At 47.3% G+C, this 7268-nt stretch overlaps 1 pseudogene; it reads right to left on the bottom strand.

Moving 5' to 3' along the window:
• Positions 1 to 3640: 3640 nt before the first annotated feature.
• Positions 3641 to 4728, bottom strand: LOC148014190 (25S ribosomal RNA; annotated as a pseudogene).
• Between the last annotated feature and the right edge of the window lie 2540 nt (positions 4729 to 7268).

The following is a 7268-nucleotide window of genomic DNA, read 5'->3' as shown; positions in this document are numbered from 1 at the left end:
AGTAGGGAAGCAAGCACCTTCGCTCTAGGACAAGCACGTGGCTATCTTTAAACAAGTGGCTAGCTCTAGGGAAGTTTAATGGGTTAGGTGATCCTTATGATCACGTAGCTAGCTTTAAACAAGTAGCTAGAGCCGAGAAAGTTCATGATCTCCACACTAAGGTGGAAGGCTTTGGACTTACGTTGGAAGGTTGTGCGCTATCATGGTTTCACACATTGGACCTATCCATCTAAAGGACTTCGCAGCGGCCTTTTAGAAAATGAGGTTAAAGCATAATGTGCTTTCACAGATCCATGGGTTCATCCAAAAGTCGAACGAGTCAATGAGAGACTCCGCTAATCGATTACGACAATACTTGTCGAGATGTCCTATGAAGAGGAGATTCCAAGTCAAGAGAGGTTAGTGTCAATCTTCTTAGAAGGCTTGTTAGATAAAGAACTTCACACAACATTATACATGAAACATCACAAGAATCTATATCGATGGATCTATGATGCAATAGATTATGATGACAATTGTGATCGTGGAGAGTCGAAGGAGTCTACAAGCTCAAAAGCTGGTAGTAGCATCTCATCCATTGAATTGCAAGTTGAAGGAATAATGAAAGGAGTTATGGAAAAAATGCACCAATTATATGAACCACCAAGAGTGATGGAGCAAAGAGGATTGGATAGAAGGTATAACTGTGGACATTGTGTGGTGATCACCCTACATCTCAATGTTTACCTAGAAATCCTTCTAGGGACGAGCAAACCAAGTGCTAAACATGCTCTATGGTGTGAATTTGATAAAAGGTGGGGCAACCATACAATGGAAGAGTGCTACAATACGATTCATCATTTGAGAGCCCAAGTGATGGGGAATACAACCAAGGTAGGGATGGAAGGTCACAACCAATACGCGTGTTGGACAGACAACCCCCATTACCTAAAACTACACCTGTTAAGTTCATAGCTCATGAAGAGGATGATAACCATGAAAGAGTTATCATACCGGTAATGCCATATGCTGAGGAATAGTCAATCTCAGGAAGAGGAAAGTCTAGATTGGTGGAGGATGCCAAGTACAGCATTGACGTCAACTCCACTACAACAAAAAGGCTCCATAGACGCGCTCGTAGATGCAATATTTGAACTGTGTTAAAAAATGTCAGGCACATTTATTACCGAGTCTACTGTTGTGTCTAAAATTTCGCGTCTAAAAGCGCGCTTATAGTCAGAGTTACATGCCCATATAGACGCGCATATAGACGCGCGTATTGACGCGCTACGTAAATATATAATCATATTTATAAAAAAGTGGATATATTCATATTGTGCGACTATGCACGCGTGTATCTGCGCGTCTAAAATAGTGTTTACTCTGCAAGTTTTTGACGAGAATAGATGTGCATTTAACCTGCAATTTAGATGCGCTGATAGATGCGCAAAACAGAGGTGTGAAAAAAAAACCAGAGAGCATGTGGATTTGCAAGCCACATGCTCTCTGGTTTTTTTCCCCCATCAACATCAAATTGTATGCTTAGGGAAAATAGAGAAAAAATATTTCAAAGATTTTTGTACTGAAAACCAAATAATGTATGTAGAATACGAAATTTCATATATATAGATGAAACGTTTTTACATGATGAGTTCTAGTGCTTGTGACGTCACAAGCACTAGCTAAAAGTAATACATATCAAAAATGAAAACTACAAGCCAAGGGGAGGCATGCATGCATGGGGCTCCTCTACATCTCCTCAGAAGAGGCATCATTATCGCTACCACCACTGCTGCCTGTGCCGTTGCCACTGCCGCCACTGCTACTGCTAGTCCCCCCTTCGCTATCCTCAACTGCATCAGGGTTCACCTACACAAAGGATTGAGGTATATAAATACCATTACAAACAATAAATTAGAGTTACCTATACGTTTCATGTAAAAAATAAAACATACCTCGGGCGGGCCGTGGGGTTCAATGTGGGCCATCGTGGGGTTCAGCTGCCGCCGCCACATGTGATCCCATGACCGTGGGGTTCATCCATCGGGGGGGGGGGGGGGGGGGGGGGGGTTGAGCTTGGGACCTTGGGGTTCATTGTGGGCTGTGGGTTTCAGCCGCCACACCGAGTGAGCCCATGACTGTGGGGTTTAGCCACCACACCGGCCAAGAGATGAGCCCGGGATCAAGAGATTCAGCGACCGCGTGGGGTGAGCCCAAGACAGTGTGGTTAATATAGCGGACCGTGGGATTCACTATGGGCCATGGCGTTCAGCTGCCGCTGCGGGTGAGCCCATGACCATGGGGTTCGGGGGGAGGCGGCACCTTGGCATTCAGTGGAAGTCCTGGGGTTCACCACCGCCGACAAGGGGGGAGGCTGCGAGCATGGGGTGAGGCCACCAGCGGCGGCCGAGGGATGAGCCCGAGACCTTGGCGTGGTGGCAACGGCGTGATGAGCCTGGGTGGGAGGGCAACATCGAGGGCGTTGCAAGGTCAGTTGTTGGTTCTTCGGAGGGGGGATCGAGGACAGGACATGTGTGCAGTGGGGTGCTCCAAGAGGTGTCATCCAGGGGGGGCCAGTTGGCCCTCGAGTGCAACTCCCGAGGGTTTATGGTGGCGACGGTGATCAGTGCGGGTGGTGCTATCGGCGGGGGGTGGGCCCACCCGAGATTGTGATTGGAGGCATCAATGTCCCAAGCTCCCTTGAATATAAAATGAAAGGCTTATGAAGCACGAGTTCATGGGAGGTCACCCATCCCAATACTCTTATGGCCCAAGCATTCTTTACCCGCATAAATGAAGCAAGGGTGTAGCATGAAGACTTCTCGGGAGGTCACCCATCCCAGGACTGTTCTGGCCCAAGCGTGCTTAACTGCGGAGTTCTGATGGCATCTAGTATATTAGCACTGGTATGACCACACCACGCTTAGATGCCATGCTCATGGGTATACATGTCGTATACAAAAAAGCCGCATGCACAACTTTGTTTTTGGGGGGGAGGGGGGCGATGCCGCATCCCAAACTAGTTTCATGGACCGACCCCACAACAAGGGGGAACTAGTTGCATGTGCAGGGGGAGAACCCCATGGCTACTTGCATGTGGTGTGAGGGGGTGCGACACCGAGCTCCAAACCCCACGACTAATCCCATTGTTGGAGGGCGGTTGCAACAATAGTTTTCCCCCACAAAAGTGATAAATCCTCCAGGTCGCGACTAAGTTCATAAAGTGTGCAAGTGGGGCATAGTTCGAATCCCACATCTAATGCAAGCCATACATGACACCACATGACTGATTGCGTGCGTGATGGGGTGCCACACCAAACCCCAAATCTAACTTCTCTTCATGCACATAGGGTGGGTGCGGGACAAAACCACGACTAATTTATTGAATGTGCGGGGGCTATCGGCCGCACAGAGAGAGAGAAAGAGAGAGAGAGAGAGAGAGAGAGAGAGAGAGAGAGAGAGACGGGGCCTTGTAATTATTTTCTAGTGAGATGTTTAAGAGGGGTAAGCCCGAACCCCACGACTCGTCTCGTAAGACGGAGAGAAATCTGAAGGCTTTCCATTCAATGCATGCACGGAGATTCGCCGTCCAGGGAGGGGGGACTTGCGTCTTTTTCCACAAGGAGCGAGCCGAACCCCACGACTAATCACAAGAGGGGACAAATTAGTGCGGCTACGGGCTGAATCTCAATGGATTGTAGTAGCAAGGCTACTCTACCACTTACGATACCTGGCTAGATATTTAAGTCATCTGCAAAGGATTCATCTCCCCAATCATCTGGAATTGCCATTTAGAGTCCCTCGAGACGCAGTCACTTCCATCACCTCAGGGAAGACTCTTGACACATGCTCTTGGGGATGCACGAGTGCCCCTACTATAAGTTGGGGAGGTAGAGAGCATTGCATCTAGCATGGATTCTGACTTAAAGGTGTTCAGTCATAATCCTACACATTGTAGCTTCACGTCATTGACTTTTCAACCAAGCGCAATGACCAATTATGTGAATCAACTGTTCCTCTTGTACTAAGTTAAATTACTATTGCAGCATAGCTCATCAATAGGATAAAACTAACCTGTCTAAACCTAGCTCACGTTTCCTATTGGTGAGTGAACAATCCAACACTTGGCAAATTCTGCTTCACAATGATAGGAAGAGCCGATATAAAAGGATCAAAAAGCAACGTCGCTATGAACACTTGGGTGCCACATGCCAGTTATCCTTGTGGTAACTTTTCTAACACCTCTAGCTTTAGATTCTAAAAAACTAAAGGATTGATAGGCCATGCTTTCCCAGTTTATATTCGTATTGAAAATCAAAATCAAATGAGCTTTTACCCTTTTTTTCCACACGAGATTTTTGTCTTTGTTCAGCTCATCTTAGGACACGTGTGTTATCTTTTAATAGATGTGCCGCCCCCAGCCAAACTCCCCACCTAACAATGTCTTCCGCCTGGATCGGCACACAAGCGCACCTTAAGACCAAAAGCAGGGGTAGAGCCTTGCCTCTGCCTCACAAAGTAAGTACAAACTCCCCACCTAACAATGTCTTCCGCCTGGATTGGCACACAAGCGCACCTTAAGACCAAAAGCAGAGGTAGAGCCCTGCCTCTGCCTCACAAAGTAAGTAAAAAAACATTAAAAGTAGTGGTATTCCACTTGTGCCAAAGGCTCCCACTTATTATACACCTCTCAAGTCATTTCACAAAGGTGGCAAAGCTCAACATGGTCTTCTGTCCCCACTGATTTTTCCAAGCCTATTCCCTTGGCTGTGGTTTTGTAGATAGTAGATAGGGAGAGTGGGAATCTCCTTAATCCATTTATGCACATCACTAATTAGATGACGAGGCATTTGGCTACCTTAAGAGAGTCATAGTTACTCCCTCCATTTACCCGCGCTTGGTTGAATTTCTTCACTTTGACTTTCAAAGCACTGGGTAGAACTCACATTGCGTCAACATCACTACAGAGGGGGAGATATTCCATTCTGAAAGTATCAAAACTCATTCTTCTAAGGATCGTTGTTTTGCCATCATCATAAGGATTACATACCACAATTAACTATGCCATTCTTAGAGGATGTACCAATAAAGAGTTGTACATAGGATAAGAAGAATGAAGAGTTGAATGGGCATGGTTGTAGAGCATTTGTTCCTAGTCATATAGCCAATTTGTGAAAAGAAAAAAAGAAGGAAAAGGCACCTTAACCGGTAACCAAACCTTGAAAAATTTAAATGTTCGGGCACGACCCCCAGAAAGTCTCAGTGTCGCCCCGAGAAAGCAAAAGAGTAAAAAGCGCACCATTAAATGTGGAAGCGCTCCCAAATCCCAGGCTCGCTCCTGTGCAAATTGTATGCATTAGTTGAGAATAGGATAAATTAGAATGGTGGGAAATGAAAAATGGGCTTATTCCAATGGCCGACCATGTAAAAAAGGGGATGACGGCCCAAAGAAGGGAGGGCATGCATATGAAGTTCAAAAGTGAATGAGAAGCTCATTCTTGTGTGTGGCTAAAGCTTCTTCGTCTTCTTCTCTTGTTTCTTGCCTTCTTGCTTGTGCTTGAGAAAGGGAGTGAGGGAGTGTGAGAGGGTGAGGGAGTGAGTGTGTGAGAGAGAGGGATCGTGGAGAAGAAGCTCTCCATCTTCTTCTCTTCTCTTCTCTTCCCTTGTCTCGTGCGTGGCTATGGAGGATGGAGCTCATGGGAGAGGGATTGAGGTTGCTTGAGCTTGCCACAAGGATCGTGGAGCTACCGGTGTGCAAGAGAGAGGAGGGTACTCGATCGAGCATCAAGGTAAGCTCACTATACTTGTAAGGTAGGCATGGCGCGTCGGCTATGTGAGAGGTAGCCATGGCTGCTCGGCTTGAAATGCTTGATCAATAAGCGGTCTGTAGGTCTCGGGGTAGAGCTTGTAGCTCCCCTTCATTTTGGTTCTGTTGCCGGGACCGATGAAATCGAGCCTTGAGCGCCGCGTGCATCAAATTGAGCATAGGAGTAGAGCCTTTGCCCGAAACGGTGCTTGAGATAGATAGGAGATTCAAGAGGTTTAATCGTTGGAAAAAGTAAGTATTTTGAGTTTTTTTATGAGTGCTTGAGTAGGTAAATACAACCCATGCTTGGTTTTGCGATTTTTTGTTAGCATTAGGTAGGATAGGATTAAGATTCGAAACTGAAATGGTAGGGTTTTTGTTGCTGTAAATCTGGTTGCAATAAGAAAAAGAAGGCAAAATTTGTGTTTTTTAAGGGGGAAATCGCAACGCAGAAAGGCTCTAAGGTTAGAGAGTGGTTGGGCAATGCTATATAAGGCTGGGGTAAGGGGAGAAGAGCTCATTTGCATTCTATCTTAGTTGAGAGAGAGCAAGAGAGAGTGAGAGAGCTACAGGCACAGGAGAGGAGCGGACGCCCTTTGATCACACTTCCGGGGTGCTACAGGTATACAAATCCCTTCCCCGGCATGCCCTTGTGTGTATTTAACAACCTAGAATAGCTAATCATCAACATAACACTAGATTCGTCACCATTTTCATTGTCAGAAGTGCGCCGACCCCAACGCGTTTGGACGTCCGAACCCCAGAATCGGGCAGTTGGCTGCCTCGAACCTAGGGTTTGGTGTTCGGTCGGCCTTCGAGCATTCAACCACGTGCCGTTTGGGCTTCGGGCTTCGACCGCCCAAACGAAGGCCTTCGGGCTTCGGAGTTCGGCCTTCGGGCCATCTAGCCATTCGAACCTTATCATTCGGGCTTCAGCGGTTCGGCCCCTCAGAATTTGGGATTCGGTCATTCGGTGTTCGGATGATTGAATCGGCCCGCCTGAACCCGGCCATTCGGCCCAACTCGAGTTCGGCCCTCGGACTCGGCCACTCGGGCTTTGGCCCTCGCACTCGGCCATTTGGCCTTCGGCCCGGCCGAACGAGACATTCAGACTTCGGCGGTTCAGACGCTGATTCTGGGATTCGAACCCTGCCATTCGGGCCAATTTTGGCTGAATGCATTTTTGACATTATTTTAATAATTTAAGCCTAGACCCACGTTGCCGACACTAGTGCAACCCTGTAGGTGCGAGAAAATCATAGAAAACTTGGCCGTGTGGCTAGGAAACCTAGCAAAGTGTATTATCGCAGTCTAGGTGCAACAACAAACCAGACATCAGACCCTCACATACCTGAGAGACACAGTAGAGACCCAGATTTTAACTAGGCAGCCGTGTGCTAACCTCATACCTAGTGGCCAAGAGCTGAAGGTAGCATTGACATCGCGCTTGAGTGCCGTAATCCCGCGCACACAGTAGGCCACA

The sequence above is a fragment of the Lygodium microphyllum genome, chromosome 25, assembly GCF_053477565.2.
Source record: "Lygodium microphyllum isolate KBCC chromosome 25, Lygodium_microphyllum_v1.1.10, whole genome shotgun sequence".
Classification (NCBI taxonomy): Eukaryota; Viridiplantae; Streptophyta; class Polypodiopsida; order Schizaeales; family Lygodiaceae; genus Lygodium; species Lygodium microphyllum.
The sequence above is the reverse complement of the archived record's forward strand: the minus strand, read 5'-3'. Positions and strand labels throughout refer to the sequence as shown.